Source organism: Pristiophorus japonicus, chromosome 3 (assembly GCF_044704955.1).
Source record: "Pristiophorus japonicus isolate sPriJap1 chromosome 3, sPriJap1.hap1, whole genome shotgun sequence".
In the NCBI taxonomy this organism is placed as follows: Eukaryota; Metazoa; Chordata; class Chondrichthyes; family Pristiophoridae; genus Pristiophorus; species Pristiophorus japonicus.
In genome coordinates this window covers 249,304,373-249,320,362 of record NC_091979.1, presented here as the reverse complement: position 1 = coordinate 249,320,362, position 15,990 = coordinate 249,304,373, and the positions used below count along the sequence as shown (strand labels likewise).

The 15,990-nt window shown below is 44.1% G+C and overlaps 1 long non-coding RNA gene across 1 annotated transcript in view; it reads left to right on the top strand.

Moving 5' to 3' along the window:
• LOC139259488 (uncharacterized) overlaps positions 1–13,788 on the top strand; it is a 49,284-nt gene extending 35,496 nt beyond the window's left edge. Inside the window, exon 4 of the long non-coding RNA XR_011592577.1 lies at positions 11,643–13,788. This is a non-coding gene — a long non-coding RNA (uncharacterized lncRNA). The remainder of the gene's footprint in view (positions 1–11,642) is intronic.
• The last annotated feature ends 2,202 nt before the right edge of the window (positions 13,789–15,990 follow it).

Here is a 15,990-nt window from a genome sequence, read left to right as displayed (position 1 = left end):
ATATCATCAGAATGGTGAAAGATTAGGAAAAGGGGAGGTGTAATGAGACCTGGGTGTCATGGTACATCAGTCATTGAAAGTTGGCATGCAAGTACAGCAGGCGGTGAAGAAGGCAAATGGCATGTTGGCCTTCATAGCGAGAGGATTTGAGTATAGGAGCAGGGAGGCCTTACTGCAGTTGTACAGGGCCTTGGTGAGGCCTCACCTGGAATATTGTGTTCAGTTTTGGTCTCCTAATCTGAGGAAGGACATTCTTGCTATTGAGGGAGTGCAGCGAAGGTTCATCAGACTGATTCCCGGGATGGCCAGGATGGCAGGACCGACATATGAAGAAATACTGGATCAACTAGGTTTATATTCACTGGAATTTAGAAGAATGAGAGGGGATCTTTTTAAGAAACATATAAAATTCTGATTGGACAGGTTAGATGCAGGAAGCATGTTCCCGATTGTTGGGGAAGTCCAGAACCAGGGGTCACAGTCTAAGGATAAGGGGTAAGCCATTTAGGACCGAGATGAGGGGAAACTTCTTCACTCAGAGAGTGGTGAACCTGTGGAATTCTCTACCACAGAAAGTTGTTGAGGCCAGTTCGTTAGATATATTCAAAAGGGAGTTAGATGTGGCCCTTACGGCTAAAGGGATAAAGGAGCATGGAGAGAAAGCAGAAATGAGGTACTGAGGTTGCATGATCAGCCATGATCATATTGAATGGTGGAACAGGCTCGAAGGGCCGAATGGTCTACTCCTGCACCTATTTTCTATGTTTCTATGTTTCTAAACCACTTCCTGGCAGTGGGTTGACAGCCTGCCCCATCCCCCCCCTCCCTCTCACCGTTCTGCCTGAGTGAAAGGTAAAAGCAGGCAGGTTGGGGTTGCGGTTTTACATTTTTACAACTTTCACTTCCCCCAGACCTCCACCTGCCCGTTCTTACCTGTGAAAATTCTGGCCATGGCCTCCTCATCCTGTATGCCAGATCCCACTCAACTAGTCGAAAACACCATGCTGGCAGACTATATAGCTTGTACCAAAAACGATTCATTCATGTTCACATAAGAAATAGGACATAAGAAATAGGAACAGGAGTATGTCATTTGGCCCCTCGAGCCTGCTCCGCCATTCAATAAGATCATGGCTGATATGATCTTGGCCTCAACTCCACTTCCCTGCCCGCTCCCCATAACCCTTGACTCCCTGTTTACCACAAATGAAAATGATATAAAAGAAAAAACAAATTAGCAGCCTAAAAATGCTAATAAAATGCTGAACCTTTGACTGGTACTATTAAAAGCATTTTTCTTGAATCAAATTAATGGATCTTTTGAGGTATTTTTCACAGCAGCCTTTGTGTTCCTGAGTCCTCCCTCACTGCAGTGAACTGTGATTGTCAGAGGAAGGGAAGATTGAGGGAGGGGAATGAGGTCCAGAAGTTTAAGGTTCCAGGAAAGTACAGGTTAGTGCAGGAGAGAGATGATGCTAATTACTGAGCGCTTAAAAATGGTTTTCTGCTGAGCTCGGGAGGTTGGATTCTCTCGACTGATAATGGTTCCAAATAGACCAAAAACATCCATAAGTGGCATGTCTACATTTAATCTTTTCCAACTCTTGAACAATTGCAACTGCAGTAAATTATATGTACAGGAGGTTAGCAGCTCAGTGAGCCTCAGCTGGAGTATTGTGTCCAATTCTGGGCACCACACTTTCAAAAGGACGTCAAAGTCTTAGAAAGAATGCAGTGAAGATTTATTAGAATTATACCAGGGTTGAGGGACTTCAGTTATGTGGCAAGGCTAGAGAAGAGCAGAAAGGGTCAAGGGAAGATTTAATAGAGGTTTTCAAAGTTATGAAAGGTTTGGACAGAGAAAATAAGGAGAAACTGTGTCTACTGGCAAGAGGGTCGGTAACCAATGAACACAGATTTAAAATAATTGACAAAGAACCAAAGGGAAGATGAGTAGAAATATTTTTCCGTAGCAAGTTGTTATGATCTGGAAGCAGTACCTGGAAGGGTGGTGGAAGCAGATTCAATAGAAACTTTCAAAAGGGAATTGGATATATATTTGGAAAGCATTCATTTGCAGGGCTATGGGGAAAGAGTAGGGGTGTGCGACTAATTGGAGAGCTCCAAAGAGCTGGCACATGCACGATGGGCCAAATGGCCTCCTTCTGTGCTGTATGATTCAATCATTCTATTAGCTATTTTTATCACAGATCGGCTTTGCACTTTATTACACTAATTGGCAATATCAGCAGCTAAATTGTGTCTGATGGTAAACTGCAAGTTAACCCACCCATTGTTCTTTTAAGGATGTAGCATTTGATTAGTTATTGTTCCCAGAAGGAAATTCCTGCTTCCATTTAACTTTGCAGGGGGTTCAGACAGATAGTGGTGTGTGTTCATACAGAGAAGCCATTAGGTATCCTTTTCAGCTAGTCGTTTATAGAATCTAATTTGACTTTGACTATTTTGATTTAGCTCCTTAATATATATAATTTTAAAAGAGGGTAATTTTCCAATTTTGAACTCTGGCAGGCAGTGTATATCAGAAATGTTGGTGCATGCTGCACAAGATTTTGCAACCATTGTCACAATAATATCAGCGTAGACACAAATGGTATAATCTCAGTTCAACCACGCACCCATTAAATATATGGCCCTATCATAATGTCATAATTTTTGAAAAGAAATTCATATTTCTTGTTATTAATTTCCATGGAAACCTCTTCCTTTTAAGCGCAGAAGATGCAAATGTTGTGTGAAGTGTAGGATTTTGCAAGGCATGTGCTTGTTCTCACCATTTTAAATGGTAATTTGTCAATTATGTGCCTGTCACTTGTCCAGTCTTCCTCGCTAAACGTCATCACTCTGAGTTCTCAAGCAGACCCAAACCAGTTAGTAATAGCTGCCTATTTCCAATTGCATCACACTTCATACTGCGTGCAACAAAAATTAGGGGTGAATCAGCACTACAGTTAGGAGTTGTTGTTGTTTCATATGAGGGGAAAAGCTTATAATGGGATGTCTACTTTGGCTGTCCATTCGACGGCCTCCTGAGATGTTGAGTGGAGAAATGAGGGACCTCCCGCGACAGATCTTAGTGGGCAGGTCAATGTGAAGTGCTCCGTGGTCTGGGACTCAAGGCCACAGTTGTATTTTGGGTCGTCCATCACCTTCTGCTTGTGGAGCAAGGGTCCACATTGTCCGTGCCCCGTGCGGGTTCAGTGGAGCGCTGTCCACTGTCTTCGAGGGAGGTCAAGGCCAGGGACCTCTGCTGTTGGTCAATGATGAGGGGAGCCGATGACAACCTACCTGTGTACGCTAGTTCACCGAGAACTTGCCAGCTAATGTCTTCAAGAACACGACTGAAAGCTGAAAAGCAGGAAAGCATCGAACAGTTAAACAGTACACACTATTTACATTAAGTATCCTACGATGTCCTCTAATACATAGAGAAACCATTATAAAAATGGCACCATATTACTTCTTGAGTGTCTCCGACTGAAGCTCATTATGTTCCAGCCTGAAGAGCTTAAAATGTTTTTGGAGATTTCAGAAATAACTGTGTTTATCATAATAATCAGGGTAATTTTCTGTTAAGTGTATGGTTATACTCCCCCCTCCCCATTCTCCATATTGCAAATGCTAATCTACTTGATGTTCATGTTGGGTGCTTGAGTCAATATAATGTACTCTTTATACAATCCTAAAGTGCCCCATTATTCATATGTTTAAAGCTGCATTACTTTTTGTAGAGCATCACATTTTATCTGCTTTTCTTTGATGCATTAATGGTACAAAGTCATTCACACACTTAAGAACATACTATATCAGAAAAGATTGAGTTGAGTAATGTCAAAATGACAGCATTGGCAGGGAGTGGGAGGGGGTGGATTCATAAGGGTTCCTCGCACAGTGGCTTCTTCATTGCAGTTAGGCAACTCCTTACAGAATCATACAGAAGGAGGCCATTCTAACCATCGTGCCGTTAATAGAGCGATCCAATTAGTCCCACTCCCCTGCTCTTTCCCCATTGCCCTGCAAATTTAAAGAAGTAAAGGAGAAGAAAAATATCTTCATTTTAATCTTATTGTCCTTCGGATGAGACACTAAATGGATGACTCTACCTGCTGAGGTAGATGTTAAAGATTCCATGGCACTTTTTGAAGAAGAGCAAGGAATTCTAATTGAATGGCGGAACAGGCTCGAGGGGCTGAATGGCCTACTCCTATGTCCCTAAGGTGGGATTTAAATGCATATTCTTTCTATTTAAAAGAAAAGCATTTTGAAGAAAATCTCAAGCAAGTTGTAGGCGTGATGCATGACAGAAATCACGTGAGGATGGTAGATCTTTTTCCCGTTTATTTGCTGTTTCATTTTTTTTATAATCCTCAACGATTTTATCCTGGGTTGAGACTGACCACAAATGCCCACACGCTATCTATCAAAAATACTTACCGCTGTTTTTATTGCCAAGCTTGAATACGTAATCACATGGGTTTTTTTGAACGGAGGAGTAATAGTGGCTAAATGTTAGCTCCATCTTCACCAAATCCAGAACTGCGATAAAGGAGGTTTGGGAGCTAGACTTCAGACCATTTTCTCCATCAGTGAAGATGTGTGGTTGTGGATAGGTGAAAGGGAATAGGAGAAAAATCAAATGGAATCTTGTCGGCGCTCAGAGGGCAGGTTCGGAGGCGGGTCTGCTGTCAAAATGTAAAAGATTGACAGCGGGTCGGGATCCTGCTGTGAACCCACCTCCCTCTCAGTTTCTCAAGTGCCGGGTCTGTCTGCGCTTTACAGAACCAACACTAAGCGGCGGGTGAGCCAATTGAAATAGTTAAGAGGTTGTTAAAAGATCCTTTTTGACGAGTTTCACGATGCTCGGGGATGATGTCAGGTAAGTAGGTCGGGTTTGCGATGACGCTCCGTTGCTCTGAGTAAGTGACAGCTGCAAAAGTGGTATAAAAGCTACCATTTCACAGCTGTTCACTTTCCAATGTTAGAAGCTGGAGTCTTCAGGATTTGGAATGCACTTTTCAGCTTTAGGAAGGTTGGAAGTGCTTGGAGTAAACTCTATCCAGTGTCACCTCATTGGAGCAACCTCTCTTGTTATGTATTTAACCCCTTGCAACCTTTAACTACCACTAGAGGGCCTACCATGCTCCCAAGGGATGCTGGGATCCTTTGGGAGCACGGTATATAAGCAGGCCACCCATGAGGTACCTGCACTCTGGAGTCTTATTAAAGAAGCTAAGGTCACACTTGTTCATTGTTCACAGTACTCAGTTTCATCCTTTATTATGAACGCATCATCTCTCACCATTGACAAATCGCTTCCGTCATCTCAACTTCAGCTGCCATCTATTCCAGCAGTATTGGTGCCCATGAAAAAATTTCACCTTGGTCCTCAGAATCTCACCGTGATCAGCCCCAACAGCAACATCACCAGGCACACCAGCCGCACCAACAACAACACCAAACTTCTTGGCAATCACCTGATGCTGGATAAGATACAGGGCATCAGCACATGACTACATTGCTGCCGGGACACCAGGGATGGCCTCACCATGGTCAGATTTACTTCACTTCATGCTGTACACTCTGGCTGCCACATGATGCGCCAGGTTGGCACCACCCCATAAAGCATCCCTGCAATGCCCAAGCCATTCCTTTCACACTCATCACCATTGTGGGGATACCATTATGTTTCACCATTCACTGGAACTCACTAAACCACTTCCAAAGGTGTACACAAATATGTCCAAGGAGACAGAGTGTTGAAAATAAAGATGTCAATGTTTGGCAACACATTAACAGAAACTTTACATGAATATTGGGTAAAAGACGCAAGTGCCTACCCTTGTGTGTAGTTAGTTTGTATGATTGGACAAGGATGAGGGGTGACTAGTGAGATGGGGATGTGATAATGTAGCTAGAGAGGTCCAAGGTAAGTTGGTGTGAGTAAGGATGTGTAGGAATTGGGTAGGGAAGGCAGTGTGATGGGGATGTGATGAGTGGCACAGTAGGATGAGGTTGAGTGTGGGTTTGCAGTAACGTTTTGTGATCTACTAAGATCATTGAAAGGTTTGTGCCACTGCAGCCAGATCCTCCTGACGACATCCCTGCTTGTGCCCTCTGTACAATGTGCAACCAGGCTGCGTTGGTGTCCTGGGGAGGTCTCATCTGCTCATTGGAAGGGAAGAGAACCTCCCTATGTGCTGTGACTCCCGCCATAAGCATCTGGGTGGGAGTCATGGGAGAGCCTGGGTGCAGCCCTGAATCTCTGTGCCATGCTTGTCAGTGTTTGCAGCACCTCAATGCTGTAGAACACTGACAGCACAACTGTCAAAATAAAGTGGGCCGCGGTCCTTTTAAGGAAACCGACTGATGACGCCTCATCAAATGACATCATCGGACCCGCTTCCTTTTAATTAGCCGGGAACCTCGCAGGGCGGGTTTAACAAGCCCAATCTGGGGAAATTCGTTGGAGAAGTCGGCATGGAGACAGGAGTGGGGTCGAAACCCACCACTGACTTTGCCCGCCTCCCGACCCGGTCGGCAAAATCATAGCCAAAGTAACCAGTAGAGTCTGGTAATTGGGAATGAGTAAACTGGCTGAGATTGGATGCTTTGACTACACCATTGATCCTCTCAATAGAGGCTTTAGATCCTCTGATAATGAGCTCCTATGTAGAGATTTTTTCGATCATGAGTTGTATTGCCTTGCTACCAGATCTGCTACCTTAATTGGATCCCTGCAGCCATGAACTGCTTGAGGCAAAGGCTCTCTCTGACCCAGTATTCCCATTCCTCTCCACTTACCTTGGCCTACCTGAAGTTCAAGAGCTAGGGCTAAGCCCTTAACAGTCAGCACGCAACCTTGCTCCTCCACTTTGCTGGTAGCTGGAGCTTTTTGGTCAAATTGTAGCTGTCGTGTAGCAATGTTGCTGACACAACATAAAACAATGAAAATACTCTTGTGATTTTCAACATTTGGCCGTGAGCTAAAAAATCTCAGTTCTGGTCCAGTGCTGCAGAACCCGTCAAATTCATACATTCTTTCTTGCATCACTTTAATTCTGGCTCCTTGCCAATGGATATTATACTGGAAAAAGCACAAAATGTCCCTTTTGTAGGTAGAATGTCTAAAAATACTCCTGAAAAGATTACTTTAAAGGTAATTGTAATTGGGCCTAAATACATACCCTGTAATAGCAAAGTTATTATACTGGTTTCAAATCTTTCTGCTACTTAAACGCAAATTGTGTTTCTTTTAGTAAAGGCAGACATTATGTGTTAATTTAAAATTTAAGTATATATTACAATCTATGGATCTCATAGAATGAATGAGAATACACTTGGACAGTGGTTTAACATAGAATCATAGAATCATTTGGCCCATTGTGTTCATGCTGGCTGACAAAGAGCTATCCAGCCTAATCCCATTTTCCAGCTCTTGGTCCGTAGCCTTGTAGGTTACTGCACTTTAAGTGCACATCCAAGTAAATGTGGTGAGGCTTTCTGCCTCTATCACCCTTTCAGGCATGGAGCTCCAGCCCCCCCACCACCCTCTGGGTGAAAACATTTCCTCTCAAATCCCCTCTAAACCTCCTACCAATTACTTTAAATCTATGCCCCCTGGTTGTTGACCCCCTCTGCTAAAGGAAATAGGTCTTTCCTATCCACTCTATACAGGCCCCATATAATTTTATACACCTCAATTAGGTCTCCCCTCAGCCTCCTCTATTCCAAAGAAAACAACCCCAGCCTATCCAATCTATCCTCATAGCTAAAATTCTCCAGTCCAGGCAACATCCTCGTAAATCTCCTCTGTATCCACTCCAGTGCAATCACATCTCTCCTGTAATGTGGTGACCAGAACTGCACGCAGTACTCTAGCTGTGGCCTAACTAGTGTTTTATACAGTTCAAGCATAACCTCCCTGCTCTTATATTCCATGCCTCGGCTAATAAAGGCAAGTATCCCATGTGCCTTCTGTCCTACTACTTTCAGGGATCTGTGGACATGCACTTCAAGGTCCCTCTGTTCCTCTACACTGAGGGCTAGATTTTCCACCACATCGCCCATTTATCATCCATATATCGCCCAAAACGGCTTTTTATCACCCATTTTGACAAAAAAGTGGAAATTCAGGCTGGAACATCGCCGAAAAATTATCCTCCTCACTTTCGGCTCATATCGCCGAGCTGATCGCTGAAGTAATCGCCCACACAGTGTCCTACCATTTATTGTGTATTCCCTTGCTTTGTTAGCCTATCACATTACCTCACACTTCTCTGAATTGAATTCCATTTGCCACTGTTCTGCCCACCTGACCAGTCTATTGATGTCTTCCTGCAATCTACAGCTTTCTTCTTCATTATCAACCACATGGCCAATTTTTGTATCATCTACAAACTTCTTAATCATACCCCCTACATTCAAGTCTAGATCATTGATGTATACCACAAAAAGCAAGGGACCTAGAACTGAGCACTGCGGAACCCCCCTAAAAACAGCCTTCCAGTCACAAAAACACCCATCGACCATTACCCTTTGCTTCCTGCCTCTGAGCAAATTTTGGATCCAACTTGCCACTTTGCCTTGGATCTCATAAGCTTTTACTTTTGTGACCAGTCTGCTATGTGGGACCTTATCAAGAGCCTTGCTAAAATCCATATACACTACATCAAATGCACTACCCTCATCGACCCTCCTTGTTACCTCCTCAAAAAATGGAATCAAGCTAGTCAGACACGACCTTCCCTTAACCAATCCATGCTGTTCTCAAGCTATTTTGGTTGAAGGGCTCTTTTTCAAATGGTTTGTAATCACGGACGCTCCATCTAAATTATAATGTTGTATAATACTCATAATATAAAAGTACTGCATGTAAAGAGTGTTTTAATGATGCTTTTAAAAAAACAGGTATTTGCTTACAGTTATCAGTGATTTGGTATGCCTGCTTCTCACACCAATTCTGGGTACTCCGCAGCAACAGATGGCCACTATTAGCTGGACAATTTTTAAAGCTGTCAGCAGGTTGGCCAAGGTGAGTGAGGGCAGGAGCACCCATACCCTGGGATACTGCTGGAAGCACAACTCACTGCCACACTGTCCCACTGCCATGTTCTGTAACAGCTGCACTGTGGGGTTGTACCTGCATGAGCACGTTCAGGCACGTGTTTGAAAAAGAAGAATGCCTTGCATTTATAGAGCGCCTTTCATGACCACCAGACATCTCAAAGCACTTTGCAGCCAATTAAGTACTTTTGAAGTGTTGTTACTGTTGTAACGTGGGAAACACGGCAGCCAATTTGCGCACAGCCAGCTGCCACAAACAGCAAGGTGATAATGACTAGATAATCTGTTTTTTGTTATGTTGATTGAGGGATAAATATTGGCCAGACCAACGGGGATAACTCACCTGCTCTTCTTCAAAATAGTGCCGTGGGATCTTTTACATCCACCTGAGAGAGCAGACGGGGCCTCGGTTTAACGTCTCATCCGAAAGACGACACCTCCGGCAGTGCAGGGCTCCCTCAGCACTGCACTGGAGGGTCAGCCTAGATTTATGTGCTCAAGTCCCTGGATTGGGATTTGAACCCACAGACCAGATTCCTTCCTTAATTTGTATTGAGCTTGTCAAATACAATAGTAGGAACGTTCAAATTAGCCTTTTTAAAATTGCGGGGTGTGGTGGGGGTGATATCAGCCACTGTTCCTGATCCTGGGGAAGATAGAAACGTTTTTCTTTCTTTTTTTAACAACAACAACTTGTATTTATATAGCACCTTTAATGCGATAAAACATCTGAACATGCTTCACAGGAGCATTTTCAGTTAAAATTTTACACCGAGACACGCAAGGAGATATCAGGCCAGAAGAGGTAGGTTTTAAGGAACATCTTAAAGGAGGAGAGAGAGAGGTGGAGAGGTTTAGGGAGAGAATTCCAGAAATTAGGACCCAGGCAGCTGAAGGCACGGTCACCAATGGTGGAGCGATGAAAATCGGGGATGCGCAAGAGGTCAGAATTGGAAGAACGCAGAAATCTAGGTGGGTTGTAGGGCTGGAGGAAGGGGCAAGGCCATGGGGACATATGAACACACGATGAGAATTTTACAGCGTTATTAGAACCTAGAATACACTATCGTACAATAATGGAATTGATTCACTCACAATATTTAAGAGGAAGTTAGAACAACACTTGAAGCAAATTTTATAGGGAAAGAGCAGGAAAATAACTGCATAAAGGAGTTTATGGATTGATTTCTCTCTCCAGAGGCATGTTTGGGTTAAAATGTCCTCCTTCTGTGCTTAAATTTTATCACCGTTCTTCAGCGATTCACTACTGGAAATCGTGTGGGTTTGGGAGGTGTGTGGTGGGTGTGTGTTTGTGTGTGCTCAGATAAGAAGTGTATGAAGTGAGTTGTGATGCTGCCCTGATCGAATAGACTGCCTGTGTTCACTGCTCAGGCTTACACAGACCGAATGACCACCATGTTTGCTTAGTGACATGCACAGTCTCTAAATTGACGTGTAAAAAGGGCCTAGATATCCTATTCTGATGTTCCCCATAGCTCAAGATCTGGTGATGGATTGCATGGAGGTGGGAATAGAGGGAATGAAAGATCCTCTGACAACATTTCAAGTTTTACATATCCCTGCAGATGTTTCAGCAAATCATTCCTCCTCTTGTCAGTGTCAGCTGTGGCTCAGTGGGTAGCACCTCACCTTCTGAGTCAAAAGGTTGTGGGTTCAAGTCCCACTCCAGGGACTTGAGCACATAAATCTAGGCTGACGCTCCTAGTGCAGTGCTGAGGGAGCACTGCACTGTCGGAGGTGCCGTCTTTCAGATGAGGCCTTAAAATATAGGCCCCGTCTCCTCTCTGAGGTGGACATAAAAGATCCCATGGCACTATTTCGAAGAAGAGCAGAGGAGTTATCCCTGGTGTCCTGGTTAATATTTATACCTCAATCAACATAACAAAAAAACAGATTATCTGCTCGTTATCACATTGCTGTATGTGGGAGCTTGCTGTGCGCAAATTGGCTGCCACGTTTCCCACATTACAACAGTGACTACATTTCAAAAGTACGTCATTGACTGTAAAGTGCTTTGAGATGTCCGGTGGTTGTGAAAGTCTTTCTTTTCTTTCTTTTTCCTACAGTGCCGCCGTAATTATGAGGATGTGGGTGCTGCAGGTTTGTAGGTGAAGAATCTTTTGTGTGTCTGATAGCTGTGGTGGAGGTATGTGTGTGTGTGTGTGTGTGTGGTGGGGGGAGGGAGAGGGTACATGTATCTATGGTGGTAGTGCACATTGACTTTATCAGCTGAGGTGCTGCTGACAGAGGACAGCTGAGAAACCAAGACCCTGTTTGCCTGGCCAAGTGGACGTAAAAGATCCCATGGCTCTTTCCGAGAGGAGCAGGGAGGTCGACCAATGTCCCGGCCAACAACTCTCCCTTAACCAATACCACGAGTAACAGATTCATTTCATTTTAATTGCAATTTGTGATTGCTTTATTTGCCTATATAACTACAATGAAGAATAAAATCTTCGTATGTGATGTGCTTTGAGACATGTTTAGGACCTAATAAGGCACTTTGGAAGTTAAATTCTTTCTTTCTTCCTCTTTAGGGCCTTTGTCTCGGGAGAAAAATCAATCCATAAAATCCTTTATGACGTTAAATAGCTACCAAAATCTTTCATGTTCAGAGATATGTCTACACAGATGGATCATGTTTCAGAATTGTTAATACATGGTACATACTGAAAGAAACATCACTGCTGTGAGACGAGCGAGATGGAAAAGACACCAAACTGTATTCAGAGAAATGTTTTAAAATGATGTCATCTTAAAGTGAAAAGGAATTCCAATATGGATCAAAGTTTGGGAGACTGAATGTTTACTTTTCTTAAATCAAATCTTCCAATGGTGTTACAACTCTGAATCTGTTTGTAAAGCATCATTATATAAAATGTTACGTTATGATGTTATGGGGAATTAGTAATGGGGAACATGGAGATGGGAAACTCTGAACAAATATTTTGTATCAGTCTTTATGGTAGAGGACACTAACAATATTCCAACAGTGGATAGTCAAGGGGCTATAGGGGGGGAGGAACGTAACACAATCACAATAATAAGGAGGTGGTACTCAGTAAGATAATGGGACTAAAGGCAGATAAGTCCTCTGGACCTGATGGCTTGTATCCTAGGTGTTATGTATGAATAAAGAGTCTGGCCAGATACTGTGAGCTCAAAGTAAAGTGTGACCTTAGTCTTTTATTACAGGTCTCCAGAGTGCCTCTCCAGCCTGTGAGGCCTCCTTAAGTACAGGTGTTCCCAAGGGATTGTGGGATCCCTTGGGACTCCAGGGGATGAGCCCTCTGATGGTTACATAAGGTATTTACAGGTTTACATGTATAACACTAGGATCTTGAGAGAAGTAGCGGCAGGGATTGTTGATGCATTGGTTGTAATTTACCAAAATTCCCTTGATTCTTGTCCCAGCAGATTGGAAAACTGCAAATGTAATGCCCCTATTTAAAAAAGGAGGCAGACAAATGGCAGGAAACTATAGACCAGTTAACCTAACATATGTGGTTGTGAAAATGTTGGAGTCCATTATTAAAGAAGCAGTAGCAGACATTTGGAAAAGCAAAATTTGATCAGTCAGCGTCAACATGGATTTATGAAGGGGAAGTCATGTTTGACAAATTCGCTGGAGTTCTTTGAGGATGTAATGAACAGGGTGGATAAAGGGGAACCAGTGGATGTGGTGTATTTGGACTACCAGAAGGCATTTGACAAGGTGCCACATAAAAGGTCACTGCACAAGATAAAAGTTCACGGGGTTGGGGGTAAAATATTAGCATGGATAGAGGATTGGCTAACTAACAGAGAACAAAGGGTCGGGATAAATGGTTCATTCTCTGGCTGGCAACCAGTAACTAGTGGGGTGCCGCAGGGATCAGTGCTGGGACCCCAACTATTTACAATCTACATTAACAACTTGGAAGAAGGGACTGAGTGTAACGTAGCCAAGTTTACTGATACAAAGATGGGAGGAAAAGCAATGTGTGAGGAGGACACAAAAGGACATAGACAGGCTAAGTGAGTGGGCAAAAATTTGGCAGATGGAGTATAATGTTGGAAAATGTGAGGTCATGCACTTTGGCAGAAAAAAATCAAAAAGCAAGTTATTATTTAAATGGAGAAAGATTGCAGAGTGCTGCAGTACAGCGGGACCTGGGGTACTTGTGCATGAAACACAAAAGGATAGTATGCAGGTACAACAAGTGATCAGGAAGGCCAATGGTATCTTGGCCTTTATTGCAAAGGGAATGGAGTATAAAAGCAGGGAAGTCTTGCTACAGCTATACAAGGTATTGGTGAGGCCACACCTGGAATACTGCATGCAGTTTTGGTTTCCATATTTACGAAAGGATATACTTGCTTTGGAGGCAGTTCACAGAGAAGATTCACTAGGTTGATTCTGGGGTTGACTTATGAGGAAGGTTGGGCCTCTACTCATTGGAGAGGTGATCTTATTGAAATGTATAAGATTATGAGGGCGCTTGACAAGTTGGATGCAGAGAGGATGATTCAACTGATAGGGGAGACTAGAACTAGAGGCATGATCTTAGAATAAGGGGCCGTCCATTTAAAACAGAGTTGAGAAATTTCTTCTCTCAGAGGGTTGTAAATCTGTGGAATTTGCTGCCTCAGGGAGCTGTGGAAGCTGGGACATTGAATAAATTTAAGACAGAAATAGACAATTTCTTAAACGATAAGGGGATAAGGGGTTATGGGGAGCGGGCGGGGAAGTGGAGCTGAGTCCAGGATCAGATCAGCCATGATCTTATTGAATGGTGAAGCAGGCTCGAGGGGCCGTATGGCCTACTCCTGTTCCTATTTCTTATCTTTTTATGTTCTTATGTTTTATGATGGAACTTTACGATGTACATGCGATTCTTTATTCTCATTTAATTAGTTTGAAGTGAGTAGCCCCCGTGCCTCTGAGTCAGATGGTTGTGGGTTCAAGTTCCACTCCAGGGACTTGAGCACAATAATCTAGACTGACACTCAGGTTCAGTGCTGAGGGAGTACTGCACTCTCAGAGGTGCCGTCTTTCAGATGAGATGTTAAATCGAGGCTCCGTCTGCTGTCTCAGGTGGATGTAAAAGATCCCATGATACTATTTTGAAGAAGAGCAGGTGAGTTATTCCTGGTGTCCTGGTCAATATTTATCCCTCAATCAACATAACAAAAAAACAGATTATCTGGTCATTATCACATTGCTGTTTGTGGGAGCTTGTTGTGCACAAATGAGCTGCCGCGTTTTCTACAACAGTGACTTCATTCCAAAAGTACTTCATTGGCTGCAAAGCACTTTGAGGCGTCCGGTGATCATGAAAGGCACTGTATAAATCCAAATCTTTCTTTCTTTTTGTTATGTATTTAACTTCTTGTAACCTGTATTACACTACCACCAGAGGGCCTACCTGTTGGAGTGCCAGGGGATCCCAGCATTCCTTGGGAGCATGGTATATAAGCAGGCCACCCACGAGGTACCTACACTCTGGAGTCTTATTAAAGGAGCTAAGGTCACACTTGCTCATTGTACACAGTACTCAGTTTCATCCTTTATTACGAACATATCAATTGGCGACGAGGTAACGAACAACCGGCGAAAATGCAAAGAACAGTTGGTATCCTGGAGAAGTTCTCAGAAGGGGACGATTGGGAAGCATTTGTGGAGAGACTCGACCAATACTTTGTGGCCAACGAGCTGGAAGGGGACGAGAACGCTGCCAAACGAAGGGCGATCCTCCTAACTGTCTGTGGGGCAACAACCTATGGTCTCATAAAGAATCTCCTAGCTCCGGAAAAACCAACAGCTAAATCCTATGAAGAATTGTGTACGCTGGTCCGGGAGCACCTAAATCCTAAGGAGAGCGTTTTGATGGCGAGATATCGGTTCTACACGTGTCAACAGTCGGAGGGCCAAGAAGTGGTGAGCTATGTCGCCGAACGAAGGCGCCTCGCGGGACATTGTGAATTTGAGGGATTCCGAGAACAAATACTTAGAGACATTTCTGTACTGGCCATTGGCCATGAGGTAATCCTTCACAAACTGTTGATTGTTGAAACTCCGAATCTAAGTAAAGCCACAACGATAGCCCAGGCATTTATGTCCACCAGCGACAACACCAAAGATTTTGCAGAGTAAAGAAGTTTCGGCCAGTACTGTGCACAAAGTAACGTCATTTTCGAGCAGTAATATACATGGCAGAACGTACACGGAGCATGCCCTGAGGAGGTCAGACCATTCCACAGACGGATGGATGAGCTCTCCATCCAAGCCGACTGCCTATTATGGGGCAGCCGGGTAGTTATAGCCCCGGAAGGGCAGGGAGGCATTCATCAGGGAACTCCACAGCGAGCACCCAGGCATTGTGCTGATGAAGGCTGGTGGCCTGGAATTGATTCAGACCTGGAACACTGTGTTCGCAGGTGCACGATGTGTGCCCAGCTGGGTAATGCCCCCAGGGAGGCCCCGCTCAGCCCGTGGCCCTGGCCCACCAGGCCATGGTCACGCATTCATGTTAACTACGCGGGCTCGTTCATGGGAAAGATGTTCCTTATTGTGGTAGGTGCGTACGCGAAATGGATTGAGTGCATCATTCTGAATTCATGCATGTTGTCCACCACCGTGGAAAGCCTACGTGCAATCTTTGCAACCCATGGCTTGCCAGACATCCTGGTTAGTGATAATAGCCCATGTTTCGCAAGCTACGAATTCCGGGAGTTTATGTCGGGCAATGGCATCAACCATGTCAGGACTGCGCCGTTCAAGCCGGCTTCCAATGGCCAGGTGGAACGTGCGGTCCAAATCATTAAGCAAGGTATGCTCAGGATTCAAGGACCCTCCCTGCAATGCCACCTATCGCGTCTCCTGCTGGCCTATAGATCCCGACC